This window comes from Phyllostomus hastatus, unplaced genomic scaffold, assembly GCF_019186645.2.
Source record: "Phyllostomus hastatus isolate PE091 unplaced genomic scaffold, TTU_PhHast_1.1 phas_contig_86, whole genome shotgun sequence".
NCBI lineage: Eukaryota > Metazoa > Chordata > Mammalia > Chiroptera > Phyllostomidae > Phyllostomus > Phyllostomus hastatus.
Genome location: NW_025333977.1, coordinates 69,613,399 through 69,637,956, shown reverse-complemented (window position 1 = coordinate 69,637,956; position 24,558 = coordinate 69,613,399). Strand labels below are relative to the sequence as shown.

Genomic DNA, 24,558 nt, shown 5'->3' with positions numbered 1-24,558 from the left:
GAGCAACAGAACCAAAATCCTTGAGGAAAAATAAAATAAAATTTTAATAATATGGAGGATGAACCACTGGGAAGGAGGATGGTATCAAAAGAGTAGGAATAAAATTATTTTTAAATATGAAAAATAAAGGTAATAACTAAAACATATGTGATAACAAAATATTCTGTGAGTACTGCAGAAATGACCATTTTCAGATGCTTTTGAGGAGAGGATGGTCTAAGGTAGAAAACTTAAAGCTCTTGATTATGAACACCAACTTTTGAAAGAAGTATTCAATTATGTAAACTAACTCTCCCAAAATTGCTACAAAAGAAAAAGAGGACTATATGACCTTTAATTACTCACTTGATTTGTCTTCCATAGAACACATTCATTGAATTATACGGAGTTACCCACGTTAGAGCCTGAGAGCTTTTAAATGGAAAGACACAATAATCTCAAACTCATGAAACCTGGAAGGCTCCACACAAAACTATTCCATAGGGAAGCTCCGCAGCTCAGGGCAGGAAAAATTAATTTAAAGTTGCACATTTTCAAAACAGTTGCACATTGAAAAGAGAGGTAGAAAACATATTTTCTATTTAAATGTCTAAATTTCTTACATTTAGAAGACATCACTCCTTTTATGTAATAAGTGTTACCCATCCACAAGGAAGATTTTGGTACTTCTATTAGGGGTGTATTGGACCTCCTCTTCCCTGTCTTTCCTGTTTTCTGAACTCCTAGATTTTCTATTTCTTCTTCTCCTTGAATAACATTCCAAGTGCTTTCCTTATGCCTTCGGTTTATCTAGCCCTTTGTCTAGCTCATCTCTTAAGTTTGTTTTAAATTTTAACAGTACATTTTTATTTTTAATGAACATATTTCATTTCTATAAATTATATTTGGTTCGTTTTTTAATATGCCCCCTTTTTCAGTATTCCCTTTTTCTTATGTATTTATCCCCAATATTTACTCTATTGTCACAAATTATTCTTAATATACTTATTTTTAATTCTCTTTTAGATAACTCTGTGTCAGTAGTTTAGCTTTTCTAATAGGATTCTTCCGCTAGTTGAATCAGTGAATTCTCTCTTAAGCAGTGAGTTTCGCTTGTCCTTCTTAATTTCCATCTGTGAGCTCATCCTCAGAGAACGTTGCCTCCTGTGCCTAGACTGATTACAGCCTGACCTGTGGAGATTCCTTCTGGAGACGTTTTCATTGTTCCCTGCTGGAGCTGTGTAAGTTTCACCAGTTCTAGGCCAGATTTACCTTAAACTCAGGATGTGTTTCTGTTCAACTTGGGGTATGCAGATTCTGGTTCCATGAACAGCTTAGATTTAGACTTCCAGATTCCATAAGTCTTTCCACCCATGGCCCAGGGCAGGCAAACTGTTCTCAGGCTACAGCCTTATGCTATATCCCAGCCCTGTCTCTGGACCAGAGTTTTCCAGATACCTTTATGAACTAGACAGACTGTTTCCAGGTATATTTCCCCATTGCCCAGAGAGCTTTACACATTAGCTTCTAATGCATCTATCCACTGCTAATAACCTTGGCCTGCTTGGCATCCACCACTCACTATAATAACTTAAATTCCCTCTATTTCCTGCTACTTAGAAATTTCCTTTTCTGGCTTTACACTCAGCTTTGTAACTAATATTTTAAAATTTGTATCATCGCTGATATTACTGTGTATTCTCAATTAAAATATATGCTTCATACAACTGCTTTGTCAGTCAACCTTTCCAGAAATCAATTTTGTAGCTGAAAAAAATTTATTTGGGATTTTTTTGTAGCTAGACACCTTACTGAAGTAGTGTTTTAGAAGTGAGAAATAGATTCAGTTCTTTGAATTATCAAACATGTATTTCTTCTGGCTCTTCTATTTTTTGTGAATTTTTTAACATTTAAGGGAACATTTCCATTGAAAAATGATACAGGGTCCCAAGTCCATCAAATTACTACATGTTGGTGAAAAGGCAACACATAATTTAATATCACTAGCTTTGGCACCAAAATATGAGGGAGAAAGGCTTGGTTGACTTCCTTAAGGTAAAATCCTTGAATTTTCTGCCTCAAAGGAATCTGAGTGAATTTTCAAACTCAGATATTAGAGATATTCTCCTTTTCTTCTAAATCCATTATGAGGCTACCACATATAGGTTTTCTACATTTCTTTTCAATAGGTCTTCTGAAAATGTGAGGTTATTAATTTATTTTTCCTGCTTTAAATCATTTTATACCTCTTTGTGTATTAAAATGTTTTTGCCTTTGGTGTAAATAATAAGAATTTATTATTTATTGCATTAAACAGTTTCCCTGTTATTAGTCCTTAACATTATATGAAAGTAAATTTTGAGGAACAGTAGTTTGGGAGGAAATATTTTTGTTGTTTTTTATTATTATTTTACTTTCCTGCCTTTGTTTCACTTTGATTCTGAGACAATTGTTGATTCGTGGGTATTTTTTAATTTCATTTTATGTACCATTTTTAAAGAAGTAACAGAGCATTGCAGTTAAGATTTCCAGTTCTAGAGTCATACTGCCCGGGTTTAAATCCAGCCTCCACCACCAGCAAGCTTTTAAACTCCGTGTCCACACCTGGACAGTAGGGATGATGTGATGATAATAATGACTGACACATAGGGTTCTTATGAGGATTATATATATATATATATATATATATATATATATATATATATATATGAGCAGCCCTAAAATGTATTACTTATCATTATATTTCAAATTTCCATGAGGCTTTTTGCATAGCCATCTCTAAGAGAGTGTTCCTAATCATCACCAAGACTAATAATTTCATGGTTTTATGGGAAAATCTCAAAATGCAATATCTTGAGGCACATAGAAAAAACAATCCTATGCTATCACTTTCATGATCTCTTGCTTTTTGTTTTTTCATGAATGGATGCCTTAAAGATAATGAATCCGAATAGCCTCTCCTTTTTTCTATCAAAACCCTTTGTTGAGACTCTTTATAAGAATCGTCTTAGAAATAGAGGGAGTTGAGGCAAAAGAAGAACCCTTCAGCTTTGTGGCCAGACAGGGCCCTCACACCCCTGCTAGTCCTGTAAGCCAAGATAAACATACTTGGTCAAGAGTGCCTTGCTCACCCCGCCCTGTCGGTTTGGAGGTAAAGGTTTTGGACTGTGGTACTGCTCTCCACCCAACTTCTGTTCCATTTTTAAGATACCTTTGTGATAAAAAGGTATTGTACCCATTTTTTAAAAAGCCTTGAAGGTGTGGCTGAGACGAAGGAAAGCAATATCCTGCCACTGCCTCCAACATGAAAGGGCCTTCAGCCCCAGCTCACACCTCCCGCTCCCTATTCTGGTGAACAGCTCAGGATCCACATTTTGTTCAGTAAAAGCAACAACAGTCACATACCTCACCCCCTGGGAAAATGCCATAAATTGTCCCAAGTCATGTGTGCTCTGGCAAATACTCAGGTATTATGATTAAGCTCACAATGGCCAGTCACAGAAAGAATATCAGTGCACCTTGCTTTCCTCAGCAGATGGGCTGCTGAAACTGCCTGAAAACCAAATGTTTGCAAGTTGAGTCACTTCTTGAATGCTTTGGGCTCTTGTTACTTAATGAGTACTGCAGGGAGTTATTTATTGAATAATAAAATTCCTTTGTAAAGTAATAATGACCCTTTATCTGTTTTTATGTTTAGAATTCTGTAATCTAGTTTTCCTTAAAGCAAGACATACTTGTAGCATTAATTTCTCCACTATTGGTGCTATTTTGTCTTTGGGTGCTCAGTTTTTTTGAGGGAATATTAGGGTACCAGACTCGATGACCTCTGTATTCCCTTCCATCTTGATATTGACTGTCTTACTAAGGCAACCCAGGAATAACTAGAGAAATGCCCTCTGAGTAGTCTTTCTGATTTTGTCATTCCATCCATAGTCTGAGGTACTGTGCTTCTATTATCAGCTTCTCAAATGGTTCAGTTTGGTACTTCACTGCTGGGCTGGCCTGACTACCTCTTGGGCATGACACTGAGAGCTAGAATTCCCTTTCTTTCTATGGCCACCTTTCCTGCTTTATTTTTGACTGTGAGCAAAATCATAAAAGATCAGGAGTGCCTCTATCAACTTCATAGGTTAGGACCTTCTTTCTAGATATTCCTCAGACCATAAGGCACTACATACAATATTTTGTTATTTAATCTCACCTGAGGATATATTTATTGATTTTAGAGAGAAAGGAAGGGAGAGAGAGAAAAACATCATTGTGGGAGAGACACAAAACATCCATCAGCTGCTTTTCATATGTGCCCTGACTGAGAATTGTACCCAAAACCTGTTTGTGTACAAGATGACGTTCCAGCTAACTGAGCCTACCTGGCTAGGACCGCACATATTTTATTATTTGCTGTGAGCACCAGAGATGCACAAAGGGAAAATCATACTAACTCCACTTTCTATGCTGGAAAAGAGTGCTACAATTTTGTTAGGTTACTGAATTAATTCACCCACTCAGTAACTAATGAAGCTAAAGATGCTCAATTTTGCGCCAGAATTACAAGGCTATTCTGCTTGAAGTTGAATGTCTGACCAGATGTATTTTAGTTAGTAATTTTCAATAACTTCCCTTATCATGCCTACCACACACCACACTCTTCAAACAAGGAGTTCATACATTCACCAGCTCACTCTTGGAATAATCTTAGGAACAAAGGCAGCTGAAAGGTGATGTTTCAGACATTAATGAGGTACTGGTGGTGTACCTCAGTTCACTAAAGCCACAAACCTTCAGACACAAATGTAACTCATATTTTGACTTCCCCTATGGCTGAAGGAGTACTTCCATGTTAGTGTGAACATTTAAAGTCACTCACAGAAATCAAAATGAGCATGTGATTCACATTAGTATTAGTTCATCTCACTTTTTGGCATAAATAGAAGTGGCTAGTAGTGGAATAGAAATGGCTTGGCAAAATTCAAGGAGCTGATAATTATACTTGACATTACTGGAGGAATAGTAGCTAGCATTAAAAAAGTCATTAGAAGATATTATGAAACACTTTATGCCAGTAAATATGACAGTTTAAGTGAAATCACACCACACTTACACAGAAAAGAAATAAAAAGTCAGAATGACTTATATTATTAAAGAAACAGAGCCTGTTTTTATGAAACTTCCCACAAAGAAAACACCACATCCAAATAGCTTCACCAGTGAATTCTTTCAGAATTTAAAGAATAAATAACACTAATCTAACACAAGCACAGAGAATAGAAAAAAGGGATAAGGGGCACTTCCCTATTATTTATCAGCCCAGCATCACCTGACAAGGATGTTACAAGAAAGAAAAATAGCCAAATAGCAAACACATAGATGTGAAAATCATTAACTATTAGCATGACCGAGTAAGTTTTATTTCAGAAATGCCAGAGTGTCATATGATTCAAAATCAATGTAATTCACCATATTAACAGAGCAAAAAAGAAAAATTTATGTAATAAATAATAGATTCAGACAAAGCCTTTGATAAAATTCAGCTCTCATCAATGATAAAAATGGCCTAGAGCAGATGACAGCTAGTGGAGGGGGTGGGTAGGGGATGGAGGGATCAAGCAAAAATGATAAAGGACTCGTGGACATGGACAACAGTGTGTGATTGCTGCGGAATGGGGTATAAGGGGACTAAATAGTAATAGAAAAAATGCAATAAAGATTAAATTTACAAGAAGCAGCTAGTAAACCAAGGGAACTTCATTAATCTAATAGCATGCTTACAAAACTTCTATAGCAAAATTACCCTTACTTGTGACTTTGGAAATAGACAAGTTTGCTCATTATCACCATTTTTGTTCAGAATTGTACTGGGGGTCCTAGTCAGTACAGTAAGGCAAGAAACAGAAATAAAAAGGCATAAGAATTGGAAAGGAAAAATTAATTTTTATTATTAGTTATTAGAATTAATAAATGCATATATCAAGCCAGTTGGATACAAAATCTAGTATTTAAAAAGCAATTAATTTCTATATACAAACACTAAACAAAGAGGGAATAAAACTTTTAAAAAGATACCATTTAAAATAGCATTAAAAACATCCATTTAGCAGGTATAAGCAAGAATAAACATCAAGATTAAAAATCCATGTAAATATAACATTCTAAATAATCATTTAATAAATCAATACACAAATATTTCTTCCTTTTTGTCTCTTTTGTTAGCTGCTACATTTCTTTCCTTCTTTTTTTTCCTCACCTGAGGACATTTTTTCATTGCTTTTAGAGAAAGAGGAAGGGAAAGAGAAAGAGAAAGAAACATTTATGTGAGGGAGAAACACCAATTGGTTGCCTTCTCATATCCACCCCTCCTGGGGATCGAACCTACAACCTGAGTATGTGCTCTGACTGGGAATTAAACTCACAACTGGTCTATAAGATGACGCTCCAACCAGCTGAGCCACACTGACCAGGGTGGCTGCTACGTTTCTTAAAAGCAAGATATCATAGCTATTTGAATTCACCAATGGTTCCCTAACACCATCAGAAAATGGAAATAGGCTTCAAGAAGTCACTGGTTTTTAGTTGCTTTTATATATTAAAGAGAGAAAACCAAAAAAAGAATAAATTAATACATGATTGTCAGAAGTCTTTCTTGCTCTCTTAAAAGCGTAATCCTCCATATAATCAAATATCTTCTTCATGTGGAACGCTTTACAGCGTATCACGTGAAAATACAAAAGGCTTCCAGAGAAGCCTTTGGAAGGCTTGTAAAGAGAACTTCTGAATACAGTTGTCCCTTGGTATCTGAAGGGGGCATTGGTTCCAGTACCCCTGCAGACACCAAAATCTGCAGATGCTCAAGTCCCTTATATAAAATGGCGTAGTATTGCATACAACCTAAACATGTCCTCCCGTATACTTTAAATCATCTCTAGATTACTTGTAATACTTAATACAATGTAAATAGGTTTTATGCTGTGTTGCTTAAGAAATAATGACAAAAAATTCTTACATGTTGAGTAAAGATGCAACTATCATAGACCTAACTACATTGTACACATCAGTAACACCATAATATTTCTTTCAAATATTGTTGATTACCTGTTGGTTGAACCTGTGAATGCAGAACCCACAGATAAAGTTGGCCAACTGTACTTTCTTAAGCAAAGTCATATAAAGGTGACTTGGTGTGAATTTGCTGGACACTAGGGCCAACTACAAGTCTTCCTCTCTACTTTTCCATACAGTTTCTCACTCAGAACAGCTCCAGCTGTCTATGGGAAGGCCCTGCAAGACAAAGAGCTGGGATTTGGCCATTTACTGACAGACCACAAATGAATAACCCAGAATGTGCTGGCAGAGGGACTTGAACTTAAGGACATGGGACAATCTGTACAGGTTGCCAACGGTTTGTAAGAGTTCTGAGGAAAGGAAAGGAAAAATTTTAAAAAATCTTGCTGGCATAATTTACATTGGACAACATGAGCACATTCCAGTCAATCCACTTTGTAGACATGATCTCACTGGTCTCCCCAACATCCCTACAAGGAAAGGAGGGGGACAATTGTAACTCCACCCTTTAGGCCAAAGCCCCACCCTTCCCTCCCACTTGTGGCTAGGAGTGGGTGGAACACATTTATCCAGGGGAACAAATTACCATCTTCCTTGCTTTCTGACCCCTCAACACATGGGTGAAGAAAACACGTGGGTGAACAAGTTTGTCTTTCCTGTTTGAGGCCATACAATTCCCAAAACAGCTTTTCTGAAATGTTGGGCACTGAGTCACTGGCCAGTGAAAATTCTCAAAAGACTGCTGGTTTGTTGCTCAACCATTGTTTGGCCATGCTCACTTGGACATGATATACCACATAAGTAAGTGTCTTAGATGAAATTGTCTCATTGGCCTGGAGAGGTCTTTTAGGAAAGGAAAAAATAATGGTGAATATGGAAGGAGAGGCATTTTACACTTGTGTACCAGAAGGATGTGTTGCTGGGACTATTCTCACTTAGAAGACAAGGTGTGAAACCATAAAAAGTAAGCACATGGGGCATCCAGAAGTCTTCCAGATAGTAAACTGGATCTCCATATTTATGTTGTTGGGTTTTTTTCTACAACTGTATTGCCTTTCGAGACTTGTTTCACTTCTCCCTTATATGTGATTTAAAAATATATCTGTGGCAGAATTATTCAAGTTCTCCATCAAAACAGTTACTAGTGCCCTGGCCAGGTGGCTCAGATGATTGGAGTATCATCTTGTACACCAAGAAGTTGCAGGTTCAATCTCTGTCAGGTCACATACCTAGGTTGCAGTTTTGACCCGGGTCATGGCACATATGGAAGGTAACCAATCGATCTCTCTCTCAAATCAATAAACATACCCTCAGATGAGGATCAAAAAAAAAGTTACTAGTAATTATAATGTTGAGGAGCAGTGATTAGAAAAGAGGGCAAATATAATGAAACTTTATTCATAGTACTTTTCACATGAGGAAATACAACATAATTTATTCAAAAACCAACTTCTTAGGACTCATGTTTGATTTTCCTATGCTTAAAGATATGTTTGAATTTTTCTCCTTTTGCTACAAGTAAAAATGCCCCAAATACTTTGGATAAAAAAAAACAGAAGATAATTCTCTATATAAATGTTGACACACATAATCACTCGGCCCACATATGGGTATTTCTTACCCATATAGAACTCAGCAGCTTCCAGCAGTCAGCCAAGATGAGCACCATATGTGACACAATAATGCATTATTTCACTAAAGCTTTCAGAGCTTAAGGAAATAGCCTGAGGAATAAGACTGCTCCTTTCTGAGCCAAGGTTGCAATCTTCTAAGTCAAAGGCGTGTTTGAAAACAGTCATTAGGTAATTGTAAAAGCCAAGGGAGATCAGTTTAAGAATGAGAAACAATATTACTACCAACTTCCTTTTCTGTGTTCAATCCAGATGGAAGCTAGACACGTGGGAAGTGACATTTGTATAGCAGCAACGAAAAGGAGACAGGGAACAGCCTTCCCACCTACATTCTCCTTGTAGAATTTTATTATTGTACTATCTGCTCTCTCCAATGCCCCCAAAATGGGAAGATTATATTTGTTCAATATGTTATGGAAAGTCTCCCCCTATCTTTCTATAACATAGTTTCAATTCATTGTTAGGCAATTTCATTTCATATATCAATAGTAGTCTCTTAGTTTGTTGAAATCAACAACATTAAAGGCAGTTCTTGATATAAAATAAAAAGACTCAAAAAGGAAATCAGAATACCTCACTTTCACTAACTTGGTATGTGATCTTGAGCAAGTCACTTAATCTTTCTAAGTCTTGCTTGCCCATTTGTCAAACGAGAGAGAAAAATGATCTCCACAGGCCTTTCCAGAATTGTTCTGGTTTTTTTTTTTTTCAAATTAGTTTATGTTTTCAGAAAAGGTTTGATCTGTTTCTGGCATGGCAATGGCCAAGTCAGAATCTCCATTTGGGATAGTAAGAAAAATAGGACAGCACACTCATAAGATAAATTACTAAATTCATCTAATAAATTAAATTAGATTAATTAAATTCATCTAATGTGGCTAAAATACATAAATATGGATTGAGGTATATTTTTAATATCCAGAGAAATGCTTATCCCTGAGTTACTCCATTAGAAACTGTTTCTTCACCTATTCCTGGCTGAGATTTTCCAGGAACATTAGGTTAGCAATTGCAGACTCTATTTTCTAAGAAAAATCTTTTGTATTTTTCACATGCAACATTTTCACATGAATGGCCTTAAGGGTCCAAAGAAGACTGAAAGACTAGAAAGAGAGAAAACAAAAGATTTGTATAGGAAGGGCTTCTGACTTGGGAGTGTATAATAGTCTGGAAACAAAAACTGTGAAGTGTGGCTGGATTCATAAAAGTCATCAAGAATATGAAAGACCAGATGCTATTTATTTCCTCAGAACTCTGACTAGAGGAAACCACCTTTGATTACAGCAGAAGGTGGTGCTTTGGGTTAGACCCAAAGAATTTCCTGGTTGGATCTCTGAAACAAGTCACTAAGGAGATTTTCACCACCTCTCAGGGATATCTTGAGACTGGGACAGATATGACACAAATAATTGCTCACATGTATTAAGTAAGGTCTTCTGTATTCAGGCTCTGTACTAAATGCATTACATTATCATCTCCTTTCATCAACACAACAGCCTTATGAGAGAAATGTAATTGTTATTCTCATTTTATACATCAAAAAACGAACTCAAAATTGTTAGTGGCTAGCAAGCATAGGAGCTAGGATTTGAACCCAGAGAGTTGGACTCCAGGGCCAGCTCTTTTCACCACTGGGCTCTACTACTTCTCTGCAGTGGACTGATTTTCACCTAGTTAGTGACAGCTTTATTTGGAATAGACACAGAGGCTATTAAATTTGCCAAGTGTAAAAAGACCTTTTACACAGAGAAATACAATCTGACATTCTTCATTTCCACCAACTCCAAAATCACCGGAAATGTTTTAAGTGGCTTGGAGTTGTGTGAAAAATAGAGAACATATCAGAACTTACTAGCTGTGTGACCTCGGGCATGTCACTTAACCTCTTTGATGATCAGTTTCCCCCTTTCACCCATTCAGCACTATTTGTTAAGCATCTACATCCACCAGAAATCCAATGGTGATAAAATCCAGATAATGAGAAAAATAATTACTACCTCATGGTGGTGTTGTGTTTACCACTCAGTCAACGTTCCCTTCCTGCTCTCGCTTCCGCACAAGGGATTTATGTTCCAGAAGAAAGAATTTTCTGACATCAAATATTGTGAAATATGCTTCTAAGTGCAGAAAGGAAGAACAGAGAATTGTTATCTTCTGAATGAAAGATGCTTTTTCCAGGAAAAAGTCCAGAGAGAAAAGACACCAGCATGGTTATAATTTGCTTTTTCCTTTGAACTCTCACAGAACTTTTTCATACCTCCATTGCAGTATTTATCATATTTTAATTATTGTTTTACAGTCTTTCTTCCCCATGAAACTCTGGATTCTAGAAGACAAAGTCTATTCTTTGCTCATTTCCATATTTACCAAACTCATACCGAGTCCAGTGCCTGTCACATTATTGGCACTCATAAAACATTGGTCAAATGAATGAATAAATAAATAATAAATGAATGGGGGCTCCTGGTTGGAAAAAAGAGGATAAAATCACAGGAGAGAAAATATAAATTGCAACTCATTTCACATACTAAGATCGATAGACCATTCATTAAAAAAGGAAATTGGTTTTGGGGGTTTGTTTTTGGTTTGTTTTTTGTTTTTTGTTTTCGCTTTATTTAGATGTGGGAACTGCTATAACTAGGCACAACATGTAAGCATTTTTCATAATTGTTTAAAACTTCCAGAACTCCCTCCTCAGCAACTCTCAAGGGATAGGATAAATCCTAGATTGTGAAAGGGAGTGGGTGGTCCTGCTGGGAAGCAGGTGGATAGGACCATGTGATTTCTTCTAGCCTGAGCTTCAGTGACTCAGTGATTCCAAGTGAACCCTCAGGAATCCTTCCAGTCAAATGATTCTTTCCACTTACTCTGATTTTGCCTCAAACAAGCTCACATTTTTAAAAAAGAGTCCAGATATTTAAGCCAATATTGTCATATTGCAAACATTCTGTTTTTACAACAGCAGATTCTCTCAGCCAAGCTCAAGTGCTATGAATGTGGGCTAGTAGAGACTCCATCTCTACAAGACCAAAACTATAGGTTGAAAACTGAACATTTTATGAAACCAGGTTTGGGAGCCAAGATCTGAAATGAGCTAATTTTTTTAAGTGAATTGACTAAGTAAACTGTTCAGAACAGTTGAACAGATTCAGGCCCTGGGAACCTACCTCATTGTCATCAGGTCTGGAATACAGTGTCCTGCATTCACTCAGCCATTTCAGTAGCAGGTGACACAAGCCAAACACACCACTAGGAGCACACTTAGAGTATGACTAAACTTGGGAAGAAGGTGCTGTCTTCCAAGTTGAATCGCTATGTACCCAAGCACCTTCTGGGTGCTTGGGACAGTACTGGACATCTTATAGATTGCACGTTCTCTATAATCCTAAAAACAATCCTGGAAGGCAGCAGTCATTATTCCATTTTCTATCTGTAGAAAGGAGGCTTTAGAGAGGTTATCTAAATTACCCAAAGGTGCCTAGCTACCAAGATTGAGTCAGGATTCAGACTCAAATGCATCTCTTCGCTTGCCTTCCTAAAGTAGGAGGGTTGGCGTGCTCTTGGATCATCTACAAGCACTTGAGCCCAAAAGTTATGAAAAGATAGATCAATAGACATAAAGCATTATTGAATGATTAGCCACTATTCTTTATAATATAAAGAGTTTGTCATTTTGTTCAAACTAGTTGTAACTCATTTTTCTACTGAAATGGAGTGTTGTCAAATCTCAATAACCTATTTCCCATTTCTATTTGCAATTTGTCAGTGCTATTTTAATGATAGAATCATTTCTTAAGGTACAGTAGTATATTTTCTTTATAAAGTCTGAATTTGGCACCTTGTAGAATAGTTTTCTAAAAGGGAATTGTACTTCCATTACCTAATTGCAAAAAGTTGCCAAAATTTAAAAAGGCTCTGGGAAGGGAGGTAGTGCAAGAATTCAAGTGGACCTCAAGGTCTCACTCTTAAAAGAAATGGAAATATTTTTAGACTGGGTTATTATCCTATTTATTGATGTAACTACAGCTGAAAGAGGAGAATAAAAGGTAATACTTTTCTCTCCATATTTTCAAATGAATAACAACTGAATAATGTTATTCATTAAAAAATATTTCTAAGTATTTTACAAAACTTATCTTCTAACATATTTTAATATGCTAGTTTAATGCCTTACTCTAAGGAATAAATATATTTATTCTTAATGTTATGTAGACTCTAAGGGAAACATGATGTCAATCAACTTAAATGAAAGCTCAGGCAGTAAGACAAATGCCAAGTAATGCAAAATACAGCATTAAAAGCTGATGGAAAAAATATAGTTCCTAACACTGTCTTACCATCATCAAAAATGGTGAGAATGAATAAGAATTTGTATACCCTTGGTGTTTCCAAAATATGAATATCTTTTAAATGCCACACATTTCAATCTTTTATTTTAAACTTTATTTTCTTTACATCACCATGAAATAATATTAATTTAGTCACATTCTACTGGATAATAACATTAGCATGCTTTTTTTTTCATTCTTGCTAATCTTTCTTTTTGGGTTTCTTCATGAATTTAAAAATTTGCCAGATAAAATCATGTCTATGTGAAGAAATAAATATCTCTTCCTTGCATGGTCTATCCCATACCCTATGTCAATATACATTTTCTTCCCCTTTTCTCTATAATATAGTATTTTAGAGTATTTAAAAATTTTATACTATATTGGTTTTCCATTTGTAATTCTCCTTTTAGCGAATGTCCACATAGAGTGAAAGACGGCTTTCAATCCAAACGTGCAGAATTTAGTGCTGGATACTTAAAGACTATAGCCAAGTCTTGTTGATCTTGTTTGTTTAAGTCTATAATATGGTAGTTAATAGGATAAAGTTCTTTATAGGAGTGTTGTTTCATTCACCATAGTAGTTTGCTGTGCTAAAAAAAAATATGGATACAATACTCAGGCTGCCTTACTCAGGTGAGGAGTTCAGCTCAGGGATTGGCAACCTTTTCAACTATACAAGGGTTTTTATTTTAGTCTTTTTTTTTTGCTTTCAAATTATATAAAATTATTTGCTTTTAAATTATACAAAATAATTTTGTCTCTAAGTATCTTAACATTATCCTGATTTTTCATCAAATGCTAGAACAGAAATCCCCCAAAAGCAGCTAAGTTTGAGAATTTTACCACCACAACCATGTGGTCCTAAATTAATTCTAAAATCTCCCAGACAAGGCAAAATAAATTTTGCCAAAGACCTGCACACAATTTTAATAGTGTGAAGCTTTTTATAACTATTAAAACAAAGAAATCAATGGAAAGTAGCTAATCATTGATTTCACTTCACATTTGTTTATTTAATAGATTTCGAAATCTGTAGATCCAGAAAACGGTCCACAAAGTAAGAACCAGAGGGTCCTGTGGACAGGTATGTACTAAAGTCAGACGCCAGGAAAATGCCTTCCTTTCCCTAGTCAAAGGAGAACAACAAAGAAGGTTCATGAAAAGACCTTACAAGGGTGAGGCAGAGAAATGCAGTCTTACAAGCAGAACATTACGGGCTACATGACGGAGCCACACTGTGGGGTGCTCCCGCCATAAGTGCTCGATGTGATCACCACAATGACCTTGGCCAAGCTCTATGTCCCTCTCTGAAAGTCCAAATACAATGGAGCTACCTCACAGCAGGCTGATCAGTAATTGCCAAGTCAGAGAAGTAAAATTTGAGTCCCACCTGCCTCCACTGCCTTTTTGACATAAGATATTAGACCCTTTTAGTCCCCACTTTATAATCTGTAAAATATTGATAATAACAATGTGTTAAGAATTATAGGACAATGGAGGTAAAAAGCATTTGTGGGCTACTGGGCACTAGGCAAATGTCAGCCTTATCTGTTCGTGTGTGTGTGTGTGTGTGTGTGTGCGCACGCACATTGTGGACAATATGATTCCAAAATATTCACTTTTCACAAAATGAGAAGAACAGATGAAGGGATTGCACTCCATGTGGTAGGCTGGGTGTAGGGAGCTGTACCTGAGTGTAGGGGCAGGAGGCTGCGGCTGTGCACATAGGCACAACAACGAATACATGTGCTAGGTGTTGACAGTTGTTAGACTCCATGCTGTACTCTGGATGCAGTCTAGTTACTTACAAGCATACCTGATACAGACCAAAAAATACCTCATACCATCCTTATTCAGGGTTCAACAGAAAATAGCATTGCAATGAGGCTTTCGTGAGAAATTTATGATAATCTTATAATAACAACTAATTTAATGTGGTTGTTAAAAATTAGTGAGAACATTTCAGTGAGAGCATAAAAAATGTTTGTAATTTGGAGATTTTAACTAAGTAATTGTATGGCCACTGTCACAGTAGTTCCTTGTATTCTGCACCTTCCAGTACACTTGGTGAATGATTTTACTCATAAATTGCCTGTAAAAGAAGGCAGTGCAGAGACACTAAGCTTATGTAAGATTATGTCAACCAGCTGTTAAACCGCCCAGGGATTCTCCACCAGCATGATCATCAATGTGTTCACAAAACCATGAAGTGCCATTTTATACCCTAACGAAAAAATATTCCAAATACCTGTAGGTTTAACTGGATTTTGTATTCTAAAACCTACTTATGCTATATGTGGAAATACATATCCACTCTCAAATTGTGCCAAAGGATAGTGTATTTGTTTTCTATTGTGCTGTAACAACTCACCACAAACCTGGCTGCATAAAAGAACACAAATTTAATATTTTAGAGTTTTGGAGGTCAGAAGTCTACAGAAGCCTTACTGGGCTGAAATCAAAGTGTCAGCAGGACGACTGTCCTTCTGAAGGCTCCAGGGCAAAATCCATTTCCTTGCTTTTTCCATCCTCTCCATGCTGCCTGCGTTCCTTAGTTCACGGCCCCTTCCTCCGTTTCCAAAGCACAGCACTCCCACCTGTTTTCACCACCTCGTCTCCCTTTCTGACTCTGACCCTCCTGCCTTTCTCTGTGTACTCTGGCGATTAGATTGGGCACACTCAGGATCACCTCCCCATCTGGAGATACTTAACTTAATCACATCTGCGAAGTTCATTTTACCATATAAAATAATATATTCACAGGTTCTGGGGATTAGGACATGGACATTTTGGGGAGTCCATTATTCAGCTTGCCACAGATAACTTACTGTGTTATTACTTTCTCTCTGAAGGAAGATAATGTATTAGAAGCATAAAAATTTTGTTTAAATATGTCAAATGAGCCTATGTGACTGAGCTCAGCAATCATTATGCACAATTCTTCCTTTCCAAGTCTGTTTAACACAAGGTTTCTCACCTTGGCACTATTGACCTTTTGAGCCAGGTATTTCTTTGTTGTTAGGGGCTGTCCAGTGCACTGTGGGTATTTTTGAAACATCATTGGCCTTTACCCACTGGATGTTCCCACAGTTGTGACTACCAAAAATGTGTCTATACATAACCCAAAGTCCCTTATATATATAAAAAAAAACCCCACCCTACATGGAGAAACAATGATCTAACAGAAAATAGCAAAAGTATTGTAATGGCCTATTTAAAGTTTGTAACTTACAGAAGGCAGAAGACCTGGTCGTATTAATTGAGCACTAATTTTAAAAGGGCAAATGTGAGTCATTTATCTCAGCATTATGGTCTAAATGTACTGTTTTTATTTGTCCAAAAAGACCAGAAACTCAGAGTTGAGTCATTCATTCACTGAGAGTAACTCACCTATGTGACATGTGCAAGTGTGGGTTGCAAGTGAAGCTTCCAGTTCTTTGGGCATCAGGCTGAAGTGGTGCCTTAGGAAGCAACATCTTGCAAAACTTGTGAACCTTTTGGCGGCAGGAACTGTGCCTCAATATCCTTGTTCTCAAATAACCTGTTCTCAAATAATCTAAATCCAGCAACTTTCCCATTATACTGCGATGGTTCTCAAGCACAGGGGTGATGATGTTTCTAAAAGGACATAGGTCTTCTTGGCTGATTCCCCTGGCACAGATTCCCAAGCTTCAGTTGTTTATACACCTCTTTCCGAATTTCTCTTTGCGTTATTCACTTGGTATTTGTCTTTGAATCAACTTTTTCAAACATAAGTACTTCCTTAACATTAATATTCATGATATCATATTTTTTAGAATGTGACTATAATTTTTCTAAACTGCCTTAAAATACATACATAACTGGAAAATGTTTCCTGAGTGTCCATGTGCCATTTAAACCTATCTCACCATTAGGTGTACACGTGATACTGAAAGACACAGTGCCCAGGAGGTGACCAGCATCACAGGGGCCTGATGTTATTTGTTTATTTGTAGTTCTAAAAATGTTTATTCTAGTTCCTCACAGATGAGAGGACATCAGAACATAAGACACCAACCTGCTCACAGAGAGAGCTCACAGGGAGCTCTCACAGCCAGAGAGGAAAGAACCCCTCAGGGGGTTCACATACCCCTTCCTAAAAATTTTTCTTTTCACTATATATATACATATGCATATGTATGTAATTATATATAATTATAATTTATATATTATACCTTTTAGTTATATATTTGATAATTATAAATATCATTATATTGTATATAATTGTTATAATATTATGTGTGTGTGTGTATATATATTAGTTAAAATATCTGCCCTTAAAAGACAAAATTACCAGACAGCTTGTGCTGATGTGTTTAGCCTAAGACATTAGCAAGATAACCAAAGAAAAAGAAAACTAATTAGGGAAAATAATCCAGACCAGCATTTCCTGCAGTGTATCTTACAGAACAAGATTTTAATAGATATTTCATTGTTTTAAAAATGGGAGTTTGGAGGAACTCTATGGTCAATTTGAGAATGCTGTTAAACAAAAAACATTTTTTAATTGTAGGACTTCTCAGAGACCTTCATATTCTACCACCTAAAAACAGTCTTTGTTTTGTGAAACTGAAGGGAAATATATATTAAGCAGGCAGTCCTAAATTTATTTGTTAACAAAAACCTTTTTCTTTCTAAGAACATCTCAAGAAACTATTCTAAGGAACATATTTTGAGAAATGCTTTTCTATCTAGATTAGAGAAAATTTTAGTTTCCTCAGACTAAAGAGAACACACTCTAGGATAATGTATATTTTAAAATGCATGCTTTCTTTTTTTTTAAATATATAGAGGTACAGAATGTCTTTTCTGGGTTAACTTTGTCCATCACTGCCTTGTACCCCCAGGGACTCCAAAAATATTATTGGATGTGAATGGCAATTGAACATAAAAGACAATGTGGAAATTCTTTCACTGGCTATCACATGGTTTATGCTGGCTACTTCTTTGCTTTGAGACGTAATTAATTTCCTTTTATCTTAATTCCTAAAGCTCCACAGAATGTGCATCCTGATAACTAAAAACAGCCTTTGCTAAAGCTGATGTTAGCTGAAGAGAATTAATTGATAGCTGTTAAAACTCAGCAAACAGGATATGTCTCTTAGAGGACTCTACTTCCTCTTTATATGCAGTACATCAACATGCAAGCATCATTCTAAGTGGAGACTAAGGCCATGAATTGAAGATTAGTTCATTTGTGCAATGTAGTTTTTCTAGCAACTCCTGCATATGGTTTGAGATGATATTGTGGAAGTGAGTAGTGTGGCCAAAACACTGAGCCTAGAGTGACTCCTAAGAAATGTGAAGCCACAAAATATTATCGAACAAGAGTTTTAGCATCTGAAGGGGCATAAGAGATGTAGAAAGTGACAGTGTCATCAAACTGATGGTCATTCATAATACCAGGAGGTTTTGTATGGGGTGCACTATTCGACTGTTGTGTGAGTTTGGGCAAATTGCTTTGCCTTTTGAAGACCCACTTTCATCTATTGAATGAGAAATTTTAGGGGGAAATCATCTAGCATCTTGCTACTCAAAGTGTAGTGCATGGACCATAGCATCAGCATCCCTTGGGATCTTATTAGAAATGTGGAGACTCAGACCATGCTGCAGACCTACTGAGTCAGAATCTGCATTTTAACAAGAGCCCCACATGAGCTGGTACTCCGGTTTTCTATCTCAGTTCCCAGCATCTCACACAAACCCCCTCCCACGATTCTCGCACCATCCAACCACCCTCATGGATGGGGAACCTAAGGGCAGAATTAGCAATAAAGATTAATTCATTTGAAAGTTCTGCTAATTCAAGCCCTCACTTTTGAAAGATACAGAAACTGAGGCCCAGAGAGATAAAGCAGCTTTACTGAAACCACACAGCTAATTAGTAGCAGAACACAGATTTCATTATTAGTTTTGCTAGTGCAGTTGATTGGACTGTTTCATGAGAATGTTACCAATAAGGTGGGATGAAATTGCCAAGTGTTAATGTTACAACAAATGAATAGCAATTCTTTTCTTCTCTTGGAAAAGTCTTTTTTTTTGCTTTAGTTTAAAAAATGACTGCTATTTAATGAAATTATGTTATTCCTGGAGGTAGTTAGAGAAGCATCGAGTTACAGGGTGTCTCATTCCTCTTCCAGGTGGTAGAAAAGCCTCCAGACTCAGGCCAGATGTTTACCTTGCCCTCTCCCTCCTTCTCTTACTACCGACTCCCCCATGCCCCCATGCCTCCCCCCACACACAGCTTACACCACAATGTGTAAGTCAATTATGAATAGCAACAGAAACCACATGAGTTCACCATCTAGGATGCCCAAAAGACCAGTTTTAATCAATAACCCCTTCAGCAACCATCATTTTGCCTAAACAAACTGAAAATCTCTGGAGCTTGAAGACCAAACATATCTTGGCCCTAGCTGGTTAGCTCAGTTGGTTAGAGTGTGATCCTGATATGCCAGGATTATGCGTTCAATCCCTGGACAGGACACATACAAGAATCAACCAATGAATGCATAAATAAATGGAATAATACATCAGCATTTTTCTCTCTCCCTTCTTTCCTCTCTCTCTGCTTAAAATCAATTTAAAAAATATCTCAAATAGCCACAATGAAATAGATGGACATATCGGTTAAGAGAATAATACTGTCACATTTAAACAAATTTTGCTAATTCAGTATTGAGTGGAATGGACACATGCATGTTCCCCCAGTGACAAGTATCTCATTTCACCTTGGGGTACTTTTTTTCTTTTCTGTTTTATTCCCACTACACTCTTCACTATTCAAATTGAATGGTGACCTGGAAACAAGGGAGGTTAGGACTACCAAAGTCAGGAAGAATAACACAAACATAGGAACAAACAATTGAGGATAATATTGAATTTGGCCTTAGTAAGCCAGATGCTGTCTTCAATTTGCCTAAAGACTACGGGTTTTGCCCGGACTGAAAGTCTCAAGTACAATATTTAGAACAAAGAGAGAACACATTTGCGTAGTACCATGTTTACTCTTTTAAAACGGTCTTTACTTTTTCTTCTCCCTCATAGCATTAGCATCTGAGAATTGTCAAAACAAATCTGCCAGACCAGAATTTAATTTCAGTATTTCTTTTATACTTGATAAGTTTATAATATCTTTCTCGTTCACTCTTAATCTCTTTTTCTTATACAAAATTCTAAGACTTTATGGCTAGATCAGCAATCTTCAGTGTGACAACAGTAGGTGGTATACAAAGTTTAAACAAATAATAGAAATATCTAGCATGTAGATAGGAAATAAAGAACATAAAATTCATACTTCCTCTTCTCAAGAAACTTTGAACTATTGGCAGAAATAAAAACTGTAGTGGATCCTTATAAAAGACAGATACTAGGGGATATAATTAACATCCTCTCCAACCAAATTAGATCTTTTCTTTTTATAGTAATAATTGTTAAGGGCTCACAACTTAAACCACAATCCATCTAGGTAATAAATAAATTTTGTAATTGATTTTACAGGGGAGGAGGAGAGAGAGAGAGAGAGGGAGGGAGAGAGAGATGCTGTTTTGTTATTCTACTTATTTATGCATCCATTGGTTGATCCTTATATGTGCCCTGACTAGGTACTGAACCTTCGACCTTGGTGTATCAGGACAACACTCTAATCCACTGAGCTACCCAGCCAGGGCAGTAATAAATAAATTTTCATACCAAGATTCTATAGCAGTCTATTCAATAGATCTGTGAGAGCCACATATGTAATTATAAATTTTCTGGTAGCCACATTTAAAGTGAAACAGGTAAAATTTATTTTAGTAATATATTTTACTTAATACAATATGTCTGAAATATTATCACTTTAACATGTAATCAAAATAAAAACTACTGAAAATAACCAATAAGGTATTTTACATTGGTCATAGTAGTTTCCTCAAAGTATGTTACTATTAAAAAGATTAGGAGGAGAAAATGGGTAGAATTTAGACAATCTTTAAGCAATTAAAAAGGCCATCCTAGGTAATAAATCAGCATAAACCCTAAGATAATTGAATTGTAATGACTTCTTTTTTGTATCAATAAATCTCTAAACTAAAGGTTTTTCTCTAAACTAAATGCTTTTCTCATACTGATTCCATGAATATGATTTACAGTGAGTGGTCAAGTTTCTTCATAAAAATTTTAAAATAAAAATAATTTCAAATTATAAGACCATCTGTAGTTCTCTGCCCCACTTCTCTGTCACACACACACATACACACACACACACACACACATATTCATTCCCGTCTTAGCACTACCAAAATTTGTAATCATTTCATGTATTTGTTGGTTTCACTTGGTTTTCACATGTATCCCATAGAATATAAGCTTCATGATGGCAGATAATGTTCACTGATACCTACAGAGCACCTGACCTCCTGCCTGGTACATGAGAATCACTCAGTGTTTGTTTAAAGAATTAAAAACAAATTAAGGAACATCAGCTAGGTCTGTATAAAGGCAAAGGTCTTTTTCATAACACATATAATTCTCAATGCTGGTGATCCTATCATTTGAATTGAACAAAGCACAGAGAGTAAACATGTCAAAATTTCCAACTACTGCAGCACATTCCTGGATGTTTAAGAATAACTTCTTCCAAATGTCAAGGTTAATGAGATTTAAGTTTTGTCTGGGTCTCACCTGTAGGACTAGGAAGGATCTTCCAGGAATATCTACCACAAGCCTGGACCAAGGAGTAAGATTCTGGGAGTTGGTATATCTTCACCCACAGCAGCAAACAGAGGCTCAGTCACAGAGACCTTGAAACATGGTCAAAGAGGGAAACCAAAGCAGGCTGAGTGAATATCCAAGTATCCACGTGAGCCAGGGGTTGGAGGCCCGTTTGCGTGTGGCCAGCAGTTCACAGGCTAGACCTGCCAGGGCCTCTCTGCACAGACACCGAGAAGCCTTTCGTCGGGCCGCAGGGTCCCTTGGGTACTGTGCCATCATAACAGAAACTGAAACCAGCCTTGCTCATACTAGATTAAGACTATCTGACCTTGAGGTGGGGACCAGGGTAGAAATAAGGGTATTCATTTTGGGGTTCATGTGACAGATTTAGGCATAACTGATTCAGATCTGTTTTGTCATACTTTCACCATCCTCCTCTCAAACCCACGTTTTCCTCAGGATTTTTTTATTTAAAAAATTGTTATGTAGTAATTTAGTCAGTTGGCTATAATTCCTGCCTGAGATATACAAAAATGTAAAATCAACACAAAAACCTGAGTGCCTATCTGAGGTATGAAATGTTTCCTGTTCACTACAGGAGACGAAAGGAGTAACTGCTCTAAAGAAACCTTGGGGATGATTAGATCTGCTAACACACTTTATAGGTGCATGACTCAGAATTAATTTGGTCAGATTAGGAAGTTAAAAGAAAAACAACCAAATTGTTTAAAATGCTGGCATTCCCTGAAGAGATCGTGGAAGCTGAGATAAAAGCATGTTTTAGGGAGTTAACTGAAAATGCTTTGGCACAAGAGAACGTGGTTTGAGAATCTTTCAGCACCTAGGAGTGACTCTAGCCGAAAACACACAGTTCCAACAATGAGGGTCATAAATCCTCACTGGCAACAGATAGTCAAAGGAGACTTAAGATACACAGCAGTAGGGCAGCTGCTTCCATATGGAAGGCCAGTTTCTTTGGGAGAATTTGTGACTACATGTCTGTGTTATTTCTTCTTCACTTCTAACACATAGCCCCTCTCATACCACACACACATTGATAGCACGACTACTACCTAGCCAGCTCAGGATACAGATATTAGTGTAAGGGAAATGCTAGAATTGATGACAGGAAGGGCATAGAACAGTGATTTTCAACCTTTTTCATCTCATGGCACACATAAACTAATTACTAAAATTCTGCAACACACTAAAAAATACCACTTTTTGCTGACCTGACAAAAATAGGTATAATTCTGATTCATTCATGCAGGACAGCTATTGTTGTGTTTCCTCTTGTCATTTTTTTTATTTGACAATTCTAGGGAAAAGAAGTCAGTGCCCCTGACTAAATAGTCAGTTATTGCATGTCTTATTTTTTATTTATTTTTTTATTGTTCAATATAGCTGTTCCTATTTTCCCTCCCTTACTCTCCCCTGCCCTACCCATCCCCAACCTTCACATGCAATCCTCCCCCCTCCATTGTCTATGTCCATGGGTCCTTTATACAAGTTCCTTGACTTGACCCTTCCCCTTCTTTCCCCTGATATCCCTCTCCCCCATCCCCTCTGGTCACTGTCAGTTTGTTCTTTGTTTCCATGTCTCTGATTCTATTTTGCTTGCTTGTTTATTTTGTTGATTAGGTTCCACTTATAGCTGAGATCATATGGTATTTGTCTTTCACTGCCTGGCTTCACTTAGCATAATGCTTTCCAGGTCCATTTATGCTGTTGAGAAGGGTAGGAGTTCCTTCTTTCTTTCTGCTATGTAGTATTCCATTGTGTAAATGTATCACAGTGTTTTGATCCACTCATTTACTGATGGACACTTGGATTGCCTTCAGCACTTGGCTATTGTAAATAATGCTGCTATGAACACTGGGGTGCATAGGTTCATGTTTTAAAACTTCTTGTGGCACAGCAGTGCACCTTCTGCAGTATACCAGTTGAAAATCATTGGTCTAGAGTAAAGCCTTCAACAGCCATTCATTTATTTAAAAAGAAACCTCACAAGATCTTACTCTGTCATCAGCAGGCTGCTCTGTACTATGAAGGATGCCACAGTAACATAAAATTGGATGTCTGCCCTTGGGGAACTTGTAGTCTAGTTAGAGAGAGAAAACAGACAAAAGTTAAAATACTCCTTTCAAACCAAATATAATAGTAACCCCCAGTCTCTATCGCATTGCTCTGTTTTATTTTTTCTTTACATTATCACTATCTGAAATTGCTTTGTATATTTATTTACTGTTATGATGTGTCTCTCCTACTACAATGTGTCCTCCATGGGAAGAGGGACTCAGTTTGTGCCAGTGCCTTGAACAGAACATTAGTTGAATGAGCACATTAATAATGAATGAAATCGATCATCTACAGCTGAATATCATTAAGCACCTGATGAGTGGTAGAGATAATTATTCAGGGGGTGAGCAGAGTGTGGTTATATTGTCAAAGAAAGCTCTGTCAAAGAAGGGAAACCTTTAAGGATGAATCAGATTTGAAGAAGTGGAGCAGGACCGTTGCCCAAGTGAGGGAGGATGTGGAGCTTAGAAACAAGTACTATTGGTAGAATAGTTAGAGACCAGCTCCTGAATTTTCCCATGTGATAAATGTCCCATACTAAAGCCTTCCCTCACCACATCTGTCTGCACTACAAATGCCATTCTCTCCATCACATACACTCTCAGCATTACAGTCTCCTGCACCCCCTTCACTACTTTCCATAGCCATGGACTGTTCAAGTTCTAAAGACTTTACTTTAGCCCTGTCTGACGTAGCTCAGTGGATTGAACTGGGCCTGCGAAGCAAAGGGTCATCGGTTCAGTTCCCAGTTGGGGCACATGCAT

At 36.9% G+C, this 24,558-nt stretch overlaps 1 protein-coding gene across 3 annotated transcripts in view; it reads left to right on the top strand.

Moving 5' to 3' along the window:
• COL8A1 (collagen type VIII alpha 1 chain) overlaps positions 1 to 24,558 on the top strand; it is a 158,235-nt gene that overhangs the window by 31,682 nt on the left and 101,995 nt on the right. Inside the window, exon 2 of one of the 3 annotated variants that reach the window (XM_045851955.1) lies at positions 14,021 to 14,084. The exons of the other annotated variants lie outside the window; for them this stretch is intronic. The gene's annotated coding sequence lies outside the window, so the exon portion shown is untranslated. The remainder of the gene's footprint in view (positions 1 to 14,020; positions 14,085 to 24,558) is intronic. 3 annotated transcript variants of the gene reach the window in all.